Source organism: Aethalodelphis obliquidens, unplaced genomic scaffold (assembly GCF_003676395.1).
Source record: "Aethalodelphis obliquidens isolate GAN/ISIS:26980383/991018 unplaced genomic scaffold, ASM367639v1 scaffold28, whole genome shotgun sequence".
NCBI classification, from domain to species: domain Eukaryota; kingdom Metazoa; phylum Chordata; class Mammalia; order Artiodactyla; family Delphinidae; genus Aethalodelphis; species Aethalodelphis obliquidens.
Window position 1 is genome coordinate 2,574,529 of NW_020837972.1, and position 16,438 is coordinate 2,590,966.

General features: G+C 44.2%; 1 non-coding gene across 1 annotated transcript; it reads right to left on the reverse strand.

Moving 5' to 3' along the window:
• Window positions 1-4,972: 4,972 nt before the first annotated feature.
• TRNASTOP-UCA (transfer RNA opal suppressor (anticodon UCA)) lies at window positions 4,973-5,044 on the reverse strand. Its single transcript has one exon. It is a non-coding gene; the product is annotated as a tRNA-Sec (tRNA).
• Window positions 5,045-16,438: the final 11,394 nt, after the last annotated feature.

Below are 16,438 nucleotides of genomic sequence, written 5' to 3' on the forward strand. Positions count from 1 at the left end.
TCAGTATATTCAGAGTTGTGAAATCATAACTACAATCATCCCCACGCCAAAAGAAACTCCGTACCTTTAGCTGTTACCCCCAACTCCTCTCACTATTCTACCACGCCAGCCCTGGGCAACCACAAACCTACTTTCTGCCTCTATGGATTTGCCTGTTATGAACATTTCATATAAATGGAATCACACAGTACATGGTTCTTTGTGACTGGCTGCTTTCAATTAGCATAAAGTTTTCAAGATTCATCCATGTTGTAGCATGTATCAGCACTTTACTTAAAAACTTTAATTATGGTAAAATACACATAATAAAATTTACCATCTTAACCATTTAAGGGTACAGTTCTGTAGTGTTAAGTATATTCACATTGTGTTGTGCATCCAGTCTCCAAAACTCTTTTTTATCTTGTAAAACTGAAACACTATACCCGCTAAACATCTCCCTATTTGCCCTCCCCCTAGTCCCAGGCATTCATTGTTCTACTTTCTCTATGAATTTGATTACTCATGGGGACCTCATGTCATTTGTGACTGGCTTATTTCGCTTGCCATAACATCCTCCAGGTTTATCTGTGTCAGAGCGTGTGTCACAATTTCCTTCCTTTTCCATTGTAGGTATAGACTACATTTTGTTTATCCATTCATCCATCAGTGGACACTTGGGTTGCTCTCACCTTTTTGCTATTTGTGAATAATGCTGCTATGAACATGGTGTGCAAGTATCTTGAGTCCCTGCTTTCAACTCTTTTTATTGCCAAGTATTATTCCATTGTAGAGATAAACTACGTTTTATTTATCTACTCATCAGTTGATGGGCATAAGTTGTCTCTACTTTTTGGCTCTTATAAATAATGCTGCTCTGAAAATTTGTGTACAAGTTTTTGTATAGACATGTTTTCATTTCTCTTGGGTATATACCTAGGAGTGGAATTGCTGGGTTATAGGGTAACTCTATTTCACATTTTGAGGAAACTGCAGACTGCTTTCCAAAGCAGCTGCACCATTTAACATTCCTACCAGCAGGGGGTGAGAGTTGATTCCAATTTCTCCACCTTCTCATCAACACTTGTTATTTTTTGTCTTTTTAATTAAAGCCACCCTAGTTGGTATAAAGTGATATCGCATTGTGCTTTTGATTTGCATTTCCCTAAATGACTAATGATGTTGAACATCTTTTCATGTGCTTGTTGGCCATTTGTGTATCTTCTTTGGAGAAATGTCTACTCAGATCCTTTTTCCATTTTTAATGGCTTGTCTTTTTATTATTAAATTATAATAGACTATATATTTTAAATACAAGTCCCTTATCAGATATAGGATTTTCAAACATTTTCTCCCATTCTATGGGATGGCAGGATACTTTTTTTTTTTTTGGCTGCACCACACGGCTTGCAGGATCTTAGTTCCCTGACCAGGGATCGACCCAGGCCCACAGCAGTGAAAGCGTCGAGTCCTAACCACTGGACTGCCAGGAATTCCTGCAAGATACACTTTTTGAGTCCTGGAATGTTTGAAGAAATTCTTTATTCCATCCTAACACTTGATTAGTGGGTTTGGCTGGGTTGCGAAGTCAAAGTTGAAAATAATTTTCCTCAAAATTTGAAGACGTTGACCATGACTTCAAGGTTTGAATGTTGCTGTTGAGAAATTCTATCCGTTATGATTTCCAGTCTGTTGTATTTGATTGTTTTTCTTTCTAGAAATGTACTACTCTCTCTTTATCCGTGGTGTTCTGAATGTAAAAATGCCTTCCTGTGGCTCTTTGCATTCTCTGTGCTGGGTAGTCAGAAAACACTTTTAAAGATAAAGCTTCATAGCCTCTACTTCGGGGAAATTTTTTTTTTTGTATTACTTCTTCAATAATTTCCACACTTCCATTTTATCTGTTCTTTCTTACTGGAACGTCTATTAGTTGGATATTAGACCTCCTGGATTGAGCCACCAATAGGGAATACTTTTTTCTCTCATATTGTCCATCTCTTTGTCTTTTTGTTCTACTCCCCCAGGCATTTCTTTGTCTCTACCTTACAAGCTTTCTGGGGTTTTTTGTTGTTGCTTTTTAATTTTAGCTATCATACCTCTTCTCATCAAGAGCTCTTTTTAAATTTTGTTCCTTTTTCATAACATCCTGTTCTGGAGTGATGGCAATATTTTCCCTACCTCTCTGAGGATAATGACTCTAGGTTTGGGGTTACTTGTTTATTACTGTTGTTGTTTTGTTTTCTCATACCCCCTGCATTGCTTCTGTTTTCTCAGGTTCCTTTTTCTTTTTCTTTTGTTCTCAGGCTTTCATAGTGAAGAATTTCCTCAAATGTCTAAGGATCCTTGGCCATCAGTTCAAAGTTAAGAATGGAGGAACTGGGCTTCTGTGGTGGCGCAGTGGTTAAGAACCCACCTGCCAACGCAGGGGACATGGGATCAAGCCCTGGTCCGGGAGGATCCCACATGCTGCGGAGCAACGAAGTCCGTGCGCCACAACTACTGAACCTGCGTTCTAGAGCCCACGAGCCACAGCTACTGAGCCTGCATGCCACAACTACTAAAGCCCACATGCCTAGAGCCTGTGCTCCGCAACAAGAGAAGCCACCGCAATGAGAAACCACTGCAACGAAGTCAACGCAACTGAAGAAAGCCTGCCTGCAGCAACGAAGACCCAATGCAGCCAAAAATAAATAAATAAATAATTTTTTAAAAAAGAAAAGAATGGAGGAACTAGAAACCTGATTCAAGGTTCTGTATTTGTTGGGGGGGGGGCTTGTCAATCATTTGGTTTTCCCTGTAACGTGATCAAGGGAAAGTCTGTCTTTTTCGTTTGAGGACTCCCAAAATGACAGGGCATGTAAGCCATTTATCTGGGACAATTCAGTTTTTCTGGAGAAGAACCTCTGAACTCCTGTTTGGGGATAAACTGTCTGGGACTAGGAGAGGGAATGAGGCCTGGAAGTCTAACCATTTGTTCTGAAGACTTTCCATTAATCCCTTTGTTCTTAGTTCAGAGTCTTACTTCCATCCTCTGCTCTGCGGGGGTCCCCAAATCTAAGGTCTCTGAGGCTCAGTTTTCCCAGAATCTAAATTTAGCTCCACAGGTGAACTTTTCAGAGAATGAATCTGTTTATTTTTCACCAGATATGTCATTTCATTTTATCTCTTAATGATGACAAGGCTTTCTATAATGCCTCAAACATAGGGTTGCCAGATTTACCAAATGAAAATACAGGATGATCAGTTAAATGTGAATTTCAGATAAACAGTATGATATTTGATACATGCTTTGTACTAGTCAGTTTGGGCTGCCATAATGAAATACCACAGATGTGGGGGCTTAAATAACAAGAATGATTTTCTCACAGTTCTGGAGGCTAGGGGTCCAAGATCAAGGTTCTGGCTAATTCATTTTCTAGTGAGAGTTCTCTTCCTGGCTTGCAGATGGCAGCCTTCTCACTGTGTCTTTACAGGATGGGGAGAGAACAGAGAGCAGCTTTCTGGTATTTCTTCTAAGGACACTAACTTTATTGCATCAGGGCCCCACCCATCTGACCTCATTTAACCTTAATTACTTCTTCCAAATACAGGTTAGGGCTTCAACATGTGAATTTGGGGGATGGAGGGGCAAACACAAACATTCAGTGCATAACACTGATATGCTAAAGATTATTTGTTGTTTATTTGAAATTCAAATGTAACTGGATGTTCTACATTTTACCTGACAATCCTACTCACACAGCCATGCTTTCTGACACCTTTCCCTGTGCTGGACTCTGGGATCAACTGGCTCAGTCCTCATCACAGTGCTGCTAGGGGGGCTGTTATCATTCCTGCTTTTACCCCAGGAGGAAGGCATGCCTTGAGAAATTAAGCAACTTGCCCAAAGTCACACAACTACCAAGTGGCTGAGGCAGATAGATGAGGCAGGGTCAAACCCAGAGCATCTGACTACAAAACAAGGCTGGTGACCACTTTTTCTTTTCTTTTTTAATCTTTTGGCCGTGCCTCATGGCATGTGGGATCTTAGTTCCCCGACCAGGATGGAACCGGCGCCCCCTGCATTGGAAGCACGGGGTCTTAACACTGGACCACCAGGGAAGTCCCCAGGTGACTGCTTTTTCAAAGCCCCTCTCCAGAGAGGGCTAAATCTACTATTGTGCTCAGGACCCAGCTCCATTAGCTCAAAGCACATAGAGTTCTCCGAAATGAAATTATGTGTGTACAAAAGCCATATGCCCACAAGTGAGTAATAATGCAACCTCTTCCCCTCCAAAAACTGTACTCATAAAACAAGCAATGAAGTACCAGCAAACAGTTCTTCAGGGCAACACCTTTAAAAATGGATGAATTCCTACTGTATAGCACAGGGAACTCTACTTAATACTCTGTAATGACCTACATGGGAATAGAATCTAAAAAAGGGAACTCTACTTAATACTCTGTAATGACCTATATGGGAATAGAATCTAAAAAAGAGTGGATATATGTATATGAATAATGGCTTCACTTTGCGGTACAGCAGAAACTAACACAACATTGTAAATCAACTTTACTTCAATAAAAATTAATTTTTAAAAAACGGATGAATTCACTCCAGGGAAACTTGTCAAATCAAATATTGCTGGGACCAGGACTTCCCTGGTGGGGCAGTAGTTAGGAATCCACCTGCCAATGCAGGAGACATGGGATCGAGCCCTGGTCTGGGAGGATTCCACATGCCGCGGAGCAGCTAAGCCCGTGCGCCATAACTGCTGAGCCCGCGTGCCTAGAGCCTGTGCTCCACAAGAAGAGAAGCTACCGTGATGAGAAGCCCGCACATCGAAACGAAGAGTGTCCCCCACTGGCCGCAACTAGAGAAAGCCCATGCGCAGTAACTAAGACCCAATGCAGCCAAAAATTAATTAATTAAAAATAAATAAATGTTAAAAAAATATCGCTGGGTTCTCTTTTATTTTTATTTGGCTGCACCACGCGGCTTATGGGATCTTGGTTCCCTGACCAGGGATTGAACCTGGGCCCTCGGCAGTGAAAGCTGGAGTCCTAACCACTGGACCACCAGGGAATTCCCCACCTTTTCATTTTTTAATTAAAATTTTTAAAAAAATTTAATGAGGTATAATTAACATCAATAAAATGCACAAATCTTAACATACAATTCGGTACTTTTGGACAATTGTTTATACTCTGTAACAATTGCCCAAAACAAGATGCAGACAATTTCCATCACTCCAGGAAGTTCCCTGTGCCTCTTTCCAGTCATGCCCTTTCCTCCCCAGCTACCCCTGTTCTGATTTCTATCACCAGAGACAAGCCTGTTCCCAAACTTCAGATAAGTTGATTCATACAGATCATATTTTTTTGTATCTGGCTTCGGAACGTTTATTGTTTTTGATTGAGGTGAAATTCACATAACATAAAAGTAATCATTTTAAAGTGTGCAGTTTCATGGCATTTAGTACATTCACAATGTTGTGAAACCACCACCTCTATCAAGTTCTAAAACAGTTTCATCACTTCCCCAAAGGAGACCACGCCCCCAATAAGCACTCACCCTCCAGTTCTTCCCCACCCCCAGCACCTGGCAACCATTCATCTGCTCTCTAACCTTTACTTTTTATGGCTCATCAATCCTCAAATGTCTGGTAAAATCCCACAAGTAGAGAGGAATTATTAAAAAGGGCTCCAAGGAAGGGAAAGCAGGAGGACAGAAGCAACACTAGGTAAAGTAAAATTAAGCCACATGATCAAGCCACGAAGAAGGACAACATTCCTAACACCAGCAAGAGAAAACCTATTCTTCATCTTGAGCAGAAGGCTCCTGCTCCAACCAGTCTTAAAGGCTGCTCGGTGCTATCTTAGCAAGTGGTGTTTATTTTCTTATCAACAAAGCACAATTCAGGGACAATGTTGAAACAGAAAAGCCCCACAGCTGGCTCTCTGTACAAAAGGCATTGACATAAAGACCAAAGTAAATGTTAGCATCCTGGAAACAGCAGCAGGTGTTTTAAATACAAGAATAGCAGCCACTTGGGAGAATTGTGACCACCTGCTAAGTAGCAGCTACTCAATCTAAAATGGCTAATCACAGGGATGATTTCTGACCTCTAGGTGCTTTCTGCCATTGGTCTTTTTGCTCGTTCTTTCTTTGCAGGAGATTTCTGGATAATTTTGATGTTTTCTAACCAGATTCTTGCTCACCATCACGTGCTTAGCACCTAATATCTAAGATGATGCTTGGCACACAGTAGGTGAACAATAAGACATTTTGGAGTGAAATAAATGAACTGTGCTGCTGATTGTAAAAGTGGAATCATAAAATCACTGTACTTTAGACTCAGCAGAACTAGAAAGAAGGAAAACAAATGACCTCCCACAACGGACTGTGCAAGGCGGTTTCCATACATCATCCCACTTCATCCTCACAATTACCTTAAAAGGTATCATGATGCCAACTTCACAGATGAGGAGACTGATGGTCACAGAGGCACCCTGCTATCTCCTGGAATAGCAAGTTCAAGGCTTTCGTTTGGTAACTGAGGAAACTCGGGCCCAAGGCAGTCAGGGGTCTTGACTCAGGTGACCGAGTCAAGGCTGTTTAGTTAGCAACCTACCTGGAATGTTCCCAGATGTTGGGCTGCACCTCGCAGGCCTGAGAGCCTTGTAGTTGCCCAGCCTTGAGACCAAAGAAAGAGCCTGGAGACAGCTACAGAGACATCAATGACTTGTTGGACAGAGGATCTTACACAAAATGTCCTGGAGCAATACCGCCACCATGTACAGCAGACAGCAGGAAGGACATAGCAGTAATCTTCCTTGCTTGGAGGAGAAGGAGGCTGCCCTTTATAGGGGGAATTGACATCAGGTGGGCTCATCAATAAACAGGGATTAATGAAGCCCTATAATGAAGAGGGTTGAGTAGTCATGTGAGTGAAGCAGGGACTGGTAGAGCAGGGGGGATGGACAGAGAGCAAGAGAACATCCATTTTGAGTGGCCGACACTCACACCAAGTCTGTTAGCTGAAGGCAGGGTGTACTGATCCTAGAAGCAAAAGGACCATTGTGTCTAGGCATAGAGTTTCCAAATCTAGTGGTTGTTTAAAAAAATAAATAAAGACCACCAGCCTCCTGGGCAGGTTTTGGGCAATTAAGCCTTTACCGGTTACACTAGTTACATCCATATCTCAGGAATCCCGGGGGACGATCATGGGTGAGCAGCAGCAGGCCGGACACTCAGGAGGCAGGCGGGCTGGGCACAGGAACACCAGGGATTAGCCAGTGGGTCCTGGCCAAGTCCCTTTTTCCTTTCTGTGCCTCAGATATGAAACGGATTAGGGATGTGCTGAGTGCCTGCCAAGCGCTCTGCCAGAAAGGGCAAACTCAGTCAAGAAAAATTACTGAGTGCAATCAAGTGGCTCAGGGACACAAAAGTGCATAAGATCTGGTCCCTGCTTCTTTCTCTGATAGGTGACCAACCATCCTGGTTTGCTGGGACTCTTCCAATTCAAGCACTGAAAGTCCCGCGTCCGGGAAAACCCCTCAGTCCCTTGGCCACCTCTGTGCGGTCTCGGTGGCCAGAGGAAAGCACACGCATGATAATGACAGCACCACAGGGAGCACGTGACGCCATGTGTAATACAAAGACCCCAGTGGACACAGGGCAACGGTGCTGTGCCAACCTCAATGGAGCATGCAGCACAAGGAAAAACCAACAACACTGATCTGAAACAGACTCACAGACTTAGAGAACGAACTCATGGTTACCAGGAGGAAGGGTGTGGGAAGGGATAGATTGGGAGTTTGGGATTGACCCGTACACACTACTATATTTAAAATAACCAACAAGGACCTACTGTATAGCACAGGGAACTCTGCTCGATATTCTGTAATAACCTAAATGGGAAAAGAATTTGAAAAAGAATAGATACTTGTATAACCAAATCACATTGTTGTACACCTGAAACTAACACAACATTGTTAATCAAGGATACTCCAATATAAAACATTAAAAAAATAGTAACAAAAAATGGGATACTTTGTTCATCACAGATTTCTTTTGCAGCAATTTAGATTTTTAAAAATATTGCATCAGGGCTTCCCTGGTGGCGCAGTGGTTGAGAGTCCGCCTGCCGATGCAGGGAACATGGGTTCGTGCCCCGGTCCGGGAAGATCCCATATGCAGCGGAGTGGCTGGGCCCGTGAGCCATGGCCGCTGAGCCTGCGTGTCTGGAGCCTGTGCTCCGCAATGGGAGAGGCCACAACAGTGAGAGGCCCACGTACCGCAAAAAAAAAAAAAAAAAAAAAAAAAAAAAAATTGCATCAAAGTATTCTTTATCTTGATTACTGAATTTCTCTTGAATTTTGCACCTGAGGCAAGTGTCTCTCTGGTCTCATCCCTGTCCCAACCCTGCAGGGCAGCCTTCAGTGCTAGTCACCAGACCTGGGACAAATCACAGGTCTTCTCCGTCCGAATGTCTTCATCCACATGCGGAGGAGGGTGGACTACACAGCCCCTAGGGGCCCTCCAGGTCCAAGTTCTGTGGTTTCACGACTAGATGTGGGAAAACTGAGAGGAGCAGGAGGTAGTGGGTCCTGGGGGGGTCAGGGAAGAGAAAGGGAAGAAGCGTGTCTGCTTGCCTCCTACCAAAGAACCAGGACCAGGAGGAGGGATGAGTCATATACATGTGTGTATATAGATAAAGACTCATATATGTATATGAATTGGCTTATGTGGTTGTGAGGCTGGCAAGTCTGAAGTTTGCAGGGTAGACTGGCAGGCTGGAAACTGGGCAGAAGCCAGTGCTGCCTGAGAAGGAATTTCTTCTTCTTCTGAGTAACTTCAGATTTGCTCCTAAGGCCTGTCTTGGATTGGAGGAGGCCCGCTCAGATGATCCCCTTTACCTGATTGCAGAGGTTAATCACGTCTACAAAATATCTTCACAGCAACACCTAGATTAGTGTTTAACAGACTAACTGGGTATTATAGTTTAGCCAAATTGACTCATAAAACTAACCATCATAAGAGCAGGAAATCATTCAGAGAAGTTATGTAAATTCTCCAAGATTATCCAGCTGACCTGTGTCACGTCGGGACTGAAAACGTGCTCTGGTGACCACAAAGTACACATTCTCCCATGAGTTTTGCTGTGTCTGGGCCTCCAGAGAAGTTTCTGAAGCATCAGGGCAGCTTCCTTATCCTCTGCATGATGCTGTTACGTCTGTGTCATAACCATTTGGGCGCATCTCCTCCTGGACACAAGAGCCCTGCAGGTGCCAGGCATTCAGTGAATATTTGCAGAATTAGGGAATCACTAATAGTTCCCAACATCTGTTTCCTAGATACCAGCCCTGAACTAAGCTTTAACTCTAAGAGGTTAACTCTTTTTTGTTTGTTTGTTTGTTAACTGTTGCTTGAATTGAATCTCAGGTTCCCCGACAACAACAAAAAGCCAGAGGAAAGAACTCTTGTAGCCAGGATGGAATATTCTAGAATTCTATTGTGCATTCTGACTCTGATTTCTTGATAACCCTGTGAGGTGGGTCCTACTATTATTCTTGGTTGAATAATAGGAAAACAGAGGCTCTGAAAAGTTAAGGACTTGTCTAGGGTCACAGAGTTTGTAAGTGGTGAAGCTCACACTTGAACCCAGGGAGCTGGATTCTACCCTCCGCAGGCCTACCCATCAGGCCGCACTGCCCAAGGCAAACTGACCCCTGCAGCCAGATTCCTACATCATTGAGTTGATTTCCTCCACTTCCAGATGAAGGGCAGAGAAGTAAAAGTGGCAGCACCAGGACCAGCGCTCCGCGCTCCCGGCTCCCAGCCCACAGACCCCTTCTCCTGTTTACCTCTCAAAATGAGGCCTCGCTGGGGACCTTGCGTGCCCTGCCTGGGCCTCTAGGTGCTATTTACTCAGCTAGGTGTGGACTCTGCCTGGATCCCAGTCTGCTGTTTGCACAGTAAATGTCACCTAGTCTATACCCCCAACGATGGAGGGGAACAGGGACCGAAAGGAATATTCTTTTGCTGGTTTCAGATACCTTGACTTGGGTTTTCAGTTTCTTAGATACAATGCAAATCACTGAAGGTGGGGGTTGCCTCAGAAGCATCTTGTCCTAAAAGCAATAGGCCAGGCCTGGGTTCTTTCCATGCCTGTGCAACCTCCAGGAAACCGGACAATCTCCGAAGTCACAGGGATCTAAGTTTGAATCCCAGTTCTACCACGTGACCTTGGGCTTAACTCCTTCCTCTTCTGAGAAAATGAGCCAATTCCTACCTTGCAGAAATTAAAGAGTAGATGCCAAGGGCTCTGCACAGTTCCTGGCTCACGTCCTGTACTCATTAGCTAATGTTCCTAATACTGACTTATTTCACACATCCTCATGTTGGTTCCTTTGAAAATAAAGGGAGTAAGGAGGATACAAACAAGGCTTACTGTTCTTTATTTTCCCGATGTCCCATTACCTGGCTTCTTCCTGGAAAAGCGTTCCAAGAACTTTCAGAAGTAGAGAGTAAACAAACAAGGGAGGTTTTAATCTGTGAAAGAAATATGCAGATTCTGCCTTTCTCAGGAAGGCCACTGCCTGAAGCTTGAAGCAGATCCACTAATTTAGTAACTTTACTCCCTGATTGATTTCCAACCAGCGGTTCCGGCTTTTGAACCAGGATGTGCAAACAAGAACACTTACTCTAAGGGAGGTTTCGAGGCCTCTGGATTTCGTCAGCTGCCCACTCTCCCAGGAGAGCAGGTGGGACCAGTCAAGCCAGCGGCCAAGGCCAGAAAGTAAGCTGAACGTTTCAAGGTCTACGAGGCCTCTTCCTTTTGAGTTTTTAATTTCAGTGGGATACACGTAAGAAATGCCAAGGAGGAAACAGGTTGATTCATGGTTGCCAAACCAAGTGGGGTGCAGAGAAAAAAGAACAAGATGAAATGGAAAAGGTCAGCTACCTCATTGTACAAAGTGAGGAGAGCTGCAGGGGATGGGGGGCACAGCCTTCGGTCCTAGGACCCCGGGTTCCCACCGGGTTCCTGACCCCGAGAGATAACCCGTCCCTGGGGCTCGGGAGAGTGAGAGCACTGCCTGAGCTCAGACACCCAGAAGTCCCTTCTGACTCCTTTAAGGAGAGAAGCACAGCAAGGAACCAGGGAGAGAGTGACTGGGCAGAATTTAAAGCCAAACAAGGGAAGGGTGGGGAGGATGGGAGGGAATCCTCTCTCTCTCTCTCTCTCTCTCACTCCTGCCTCCATTTTTAAAGAAAAGTTCTTGGTTAAAACAAAAATACCAAGGAAGTCTTGAAGGAGACTAAGGATGAGAGTAGGAAAGGGACAAAGGATGTCCCAGGAGAGTTGAAATAAGTATACAGAAATCCGGAAGGATCTTCTTATCCACTTAGTCTCAGGAATAGTAGCAGGTGTCAAAGGTTGAATACATGTATGTTGTGTTAGTTTCAGGTCTTTTTTAGCCCCAGGTGAACTATTACTGCTTTCTTGAGATTCTAGCTCAGGGTCCAGGTGGCATCTAGCTCTAGCAGGGAGAAGTGGCAAGGGAAAAAGTAAAGCTAAATCCTATGCAAACTCCTACTCATCCTTCAAGGCTCTCACGAATTTGCCTCCTCTATGAGGCCTTCCCGGATGGCCCTACAGAGTTAGGTCCTCGCTCCTCGGTACCACTCCTAAGGGCTGGTTACAGTTATACTACCTTAGAATTACTTATTATCTTTCTCCTCTTCTAGATTCTGCTCCCCGAGAGAAGATAAAGGTGGCACAGCTTTCGGGATGAATGAATGACCCCAAATCAAGGTTTTCTGGCTGTGGTTCTGATCGTGACGTTGGAAATATCAGTTTATTGCACGTGGACACATAAATTTTAAAAAATCCTTCAATGCAAATGTTTGAGCACAGGCAAAGGGTGGAAATTTTCAGGAGAACCTCAAGTCAGTACAAACTGCTCTCTCTTGTCCTGGTTCCTGGAGGGGTGGGGGACATTTGCTGATCAAGAGTAGGGGAGTCCCTTTAGAAAACTGTTTTCAATTCCCCCCCACCAAATTTTTAAAGTGACACTTAGACAATCCATTTCCTGCAAGCCTGAACAAATTTGATTTTTCAAGACACTGATGAAACACCTCAATTGAGAAATGTTTATTCCCATTCAAAGCTGTACCCAGGGCCGCTATCTTCTCACCCCCTTTCTCTGTTCCAGAAGGTAAGAAAAAGTCAGACTCACAGCCCCTTTGCGTTATAAAGTCACCTGGTCACCTGGAAAGTGACTCTAGAGGACTCCTGTCCCCCAGTATGTATCTTTGGGATGTCGGAGAATCTGTGTTCATTCCTTCAGTGGATGCACCTGTCCCTGGACAGTGCTGCCCTGGATGGGGGTCTAAGGCTGGTGGGTGGGCACTCTGGTCACCTGCACTTTGTTCCCGGGCACCAAAGAGGCCATTTGTGGGCAGGGGGAGTTCAAACAGGGGGTTGTCTCTGCTGCTGTCATCCTCCTTCAGATACCAAGTCAGGGCCTCCCAAGTGAAGTGAAGAGGCTCAGGCTGGGATGGGCTGCCTTTGTTCCAGGATGGGAGCCTGGAACTAAATGCAAGAAACTCCTTCCTGTGTTGCAGGCACTCTGCTAGGTTGCTTTCATGTACACTCCTGTCTTTTCTAGTAAAACAAACAACAATGGAAAAAAAAAACAACTCTTTTTTTTTAACATCTTTATTAGAGTATAATTGCTTTACAATGGTGTGTTAGTTTCTGCTGTATAACAAAATGAATCAGCTATACATATACATATATCCCCATATCTCCTCCCTCTTGCGTCTCCCTCCCACCCTCCCTATCCCACCCCTCTAGGGGGTCACAAAGCACCGAGCTGATCTCCCTGTGCTATGCGGCTGCTTCCCACTAGCTAGCTATTTTACATTTGGTAGTGTATATATGTCCATGCCACTCTCTCACTTCGTCCCAGCTTACATTTCCCCCTCCCTGTGTCCTCAAGTCCATTCTTTACGTCTGCGTCTTTATTCCTGTCCTGCCCCTAGGCTCTTCAGAACCACTCAAAAAAAAAAAAAACTCTTGAAGAGGTTCATGGTTTATTCCAGGTCACCCAGCAGAGTCAAGCACTAACCTCCACCGTCCTGTTCAAGTTTAGTCGTCGGTCCCCCACCTCTGGCACAGACCATGACAAAGGGCTTTTGGAGCATGTTGTGGGTGCTAAGGACTATAATAAACTCTGTAATTCTGGAACTCTAGGCTGGAAATTACAACTCACTTCCAAACAGAAAATGATTGTGTTCAGTAGGAAACAACATTTCCTTTTTTAAATTGGAGATCCAACCTCTTCTTTCCCAGATCCTGCTGGCTGGCTCACCTGTTCTGTAAAGAGCAGCTCAAGTCCCCCACCCCCAGGGATGGCGTCATCCAGACCCTGCCCCGGAATCTCACCAGAGGTCAGGGGTCTGTGTACCCAGGAAATGTTTGCTGCCCTCTGCTGGGAATGGTGTCCTAGGTCACACTGACAGAGCCGGTCATCAGCAGCCCATGGCCAGGTCCAGTCCACCCAGGGATCAAGTGGGCATTTTGTTCTCTTGTTGGGGGAGGGAGCAGCTGGCGAAAACTCACCTGGTGTCCATTGCTATGACACATCTCCTGCTTCATGGACCCTGTCCCTGCTTGTGACCAGTGATCAAATTTTATACTCAGACATATTGTAAAGATTTGGACCCACCATTGTTCTACTTAACCTTCTGGGACCTGTCAAACTTCCTGGCTGCCAAATATCAAAAGACAGAAGAAAGGATGAGATTAATGGGAAACTAGGAAGGTTGTGGGAATGGTACTCGGCATTAAGGTGGATGGCCCCCGGTAACAATAATTATTAACATGCATGGTGTGCTTTCTCCGTGTCATGAACTGTGTTTAATATATTATCTTGGTCAACTCTTGATTCTCATTTTTCTGACAGGGAAACTGAGGCTCAGAGGGGTTAAGTAACTTATCCAAGGTTCCCTAACTAGTGCATGTTAGAGCCGAAAACCTGCCTGATGTCCATCCATCTGTGTCACAAGCCCAGGCTCCCAGCACCCAGGTTATAAGGACTGTTCTTACAGTGTCTGGAAATGGAAGATGGATGGTCTCTGTCCCAGTATTCTCAGAGGCAATCATAATTCTACTCCTCCGCTCCCAAAGCTTTTCTCTTCTCGTATCTCCTTTATTCAACACACTGGAGTTTCATCTATATTTTAGCCAGCTGACTCTTGGAATCACATAAATCCCGGATGTTGTCATGAAAAAAAAAAAAAGTTCATGAGACAACAGAATATGTACAGCTTGCTGTCTTTCCCCACAGGAATATCAGATGTACAAAGTCAGTATAAATAAAAGAGAGGATTTTTTTTTTTTTTTTTTTAATGTTGAGAGACCCTGGGCCATTCTCAGGAAATCTAGTCTCCTACAAGCCAGGTCATGAAAAACCTCACAGCATCACCTAAAGGCAAGGCCACCTCACCAGTGGGGGAGGGATTCAGTTGCTGTTATTTTGGAATTAGAGCCTCAGGGTACGTATGTGTCTGGGAAGGTTGCACTTGAGTAAATCCAGCACTTCAAACAAATATCATTTACTGAAATTAGTCATGAAACATTTTGCAAAAATAGATGTTCCATACAGAAGCTAAGTAATCAAAACCAAGGCAGGATCCTGGAACAGAAAACAGACTTTAAGAGGGAAACTGTTGAAATCCAAATAAAGTCTAGAGTTTAGTTAATAGCACTGTGTCAGTGTTGGTTTCTGAGTTTTGACAAATGTACCGATGGTAGTGTAGGCTGATAACGTTAGGGGAAACTAGAACCAGGTTGGGGGTTGGTAGCATATGGGAATTCTCTGTACCGGCCTTGCAACTTTTCTGTCAATATAGAATTACACCAAAAAAAAAAAAAGTTTATTAAAAAAAGTTCAAAGCCGGTGAACTGATGTTTATTCTCTTAGTACTAATGGGGCCTACAGCACTTAAACTTCTTTCAAGTAAGATAAAACTTGCTTCTCTTGCCACCTTTGAACCTTGGTGTCAATAAAGGTACCGACAATGGAGAGTTTGTGCTTTCTTTAAGGAGACAAAACCAAATGTTGAGCCATTTACTGCTCTGGGTCAATGCCAAGTGCAAAAGAGAGCGTGCAATATCTTTTCACTTTTCAAACGAACCTTTTCCTTTTGTTGTTGTGCCCTTTTAGGCTCTGTTTAATTTACCGAGCAAATGAACTACAGCGTTTTGTGGAAGCCAAAGGAGTACTGAATTTCTTAGAACCCTAATACACACAAATGAACTATAAGAAGTGTTGCAACTCTTCTCCAGAAAGGGGTGGGCAGCCGCAGGATTCAAGGAAACATCCGCCAACACCACCAGGAGGATTTCCTGCCCATGCATTTGGCGTCTCAACGTTACTTAAACGGTTCAAAAACGTCCGCCTTTGAAAACAGTCATGAAATTAAAAGCACTAGAATCACTAGTCCTAGCAAACCAAAAGACTTCATCCATCTCTCGAGGGTACTGAATCCCTGTGCATCCAGGTCGGTTTCTTAGTTGTGACAAATGTACCATGGTCGTGTAAAAGGACAACATCAAGGGAAATCGGAACTGGGTGAGGGGTGTACGTAGCACTTTTTGCAAGATTCAGATGCAACTTTGATTCCATTAAGGAAACAAAAATAGTATATATAGACCTTTGCTCTTTCCCCTATCATTTAAGGGTTTTTCATTTCTCCTTGTGAGAGTATGAAAAGTTGTCTTACAATTTTTTAAAAAAAAATAAATTTATTTATTTATCTGTGATGGGTCTTCATTTCTGTGCGAGGGCTTTCTCTAGTTGCAGCGAGCGGGGGCCACTCTTCATCGCGGTGCGCGGGCCTCTCACTGTCGCGGCCTCTCTTGTTGGAGAGCACAGGCTCCAGACGCACAGGCTCAGTAGCTGTGGCTCACGGGCCCAGTTGCTCCGCAGCATGTGGGATCTTCCCAGACCAGGGCTCGAACCTGGTCCCCTGCATTGGCAGGCAGATTCTCAACCACTGCGCCACCAGGGAAGCCCCTGTCTTACAATTTTTGCTTTCCATTTCCATTTAACTTGTGTTTAGAACAATGAGCAACGTAGCTCTTTCCTGCTAGAATCTTGACTTACAGCGTGGAAGCCTGTAAAATATGACACCAAGCAAAGGCGTGGGACACTGGAGTCTTTAAGAATAGTGTCAAAATCATGGCATCAAGGAGCCAGGATTCCTGAAATCTGTTCCCATTCTTCTCCTGGACCATTTAAAAATCTATTTAGTAGATGAGCAAGGGGATTACAAAGATGAGCCAGATGCAGTCCCTGCCTTCAGGGAGCTCACAGTCTAATGTGGAGATCAAGACAGGTGGATTGTACTGCCAAGTATCACAGGTGTGTTGCTGGAAGTCTGTGCAGGTGCACAGAAGGGTGA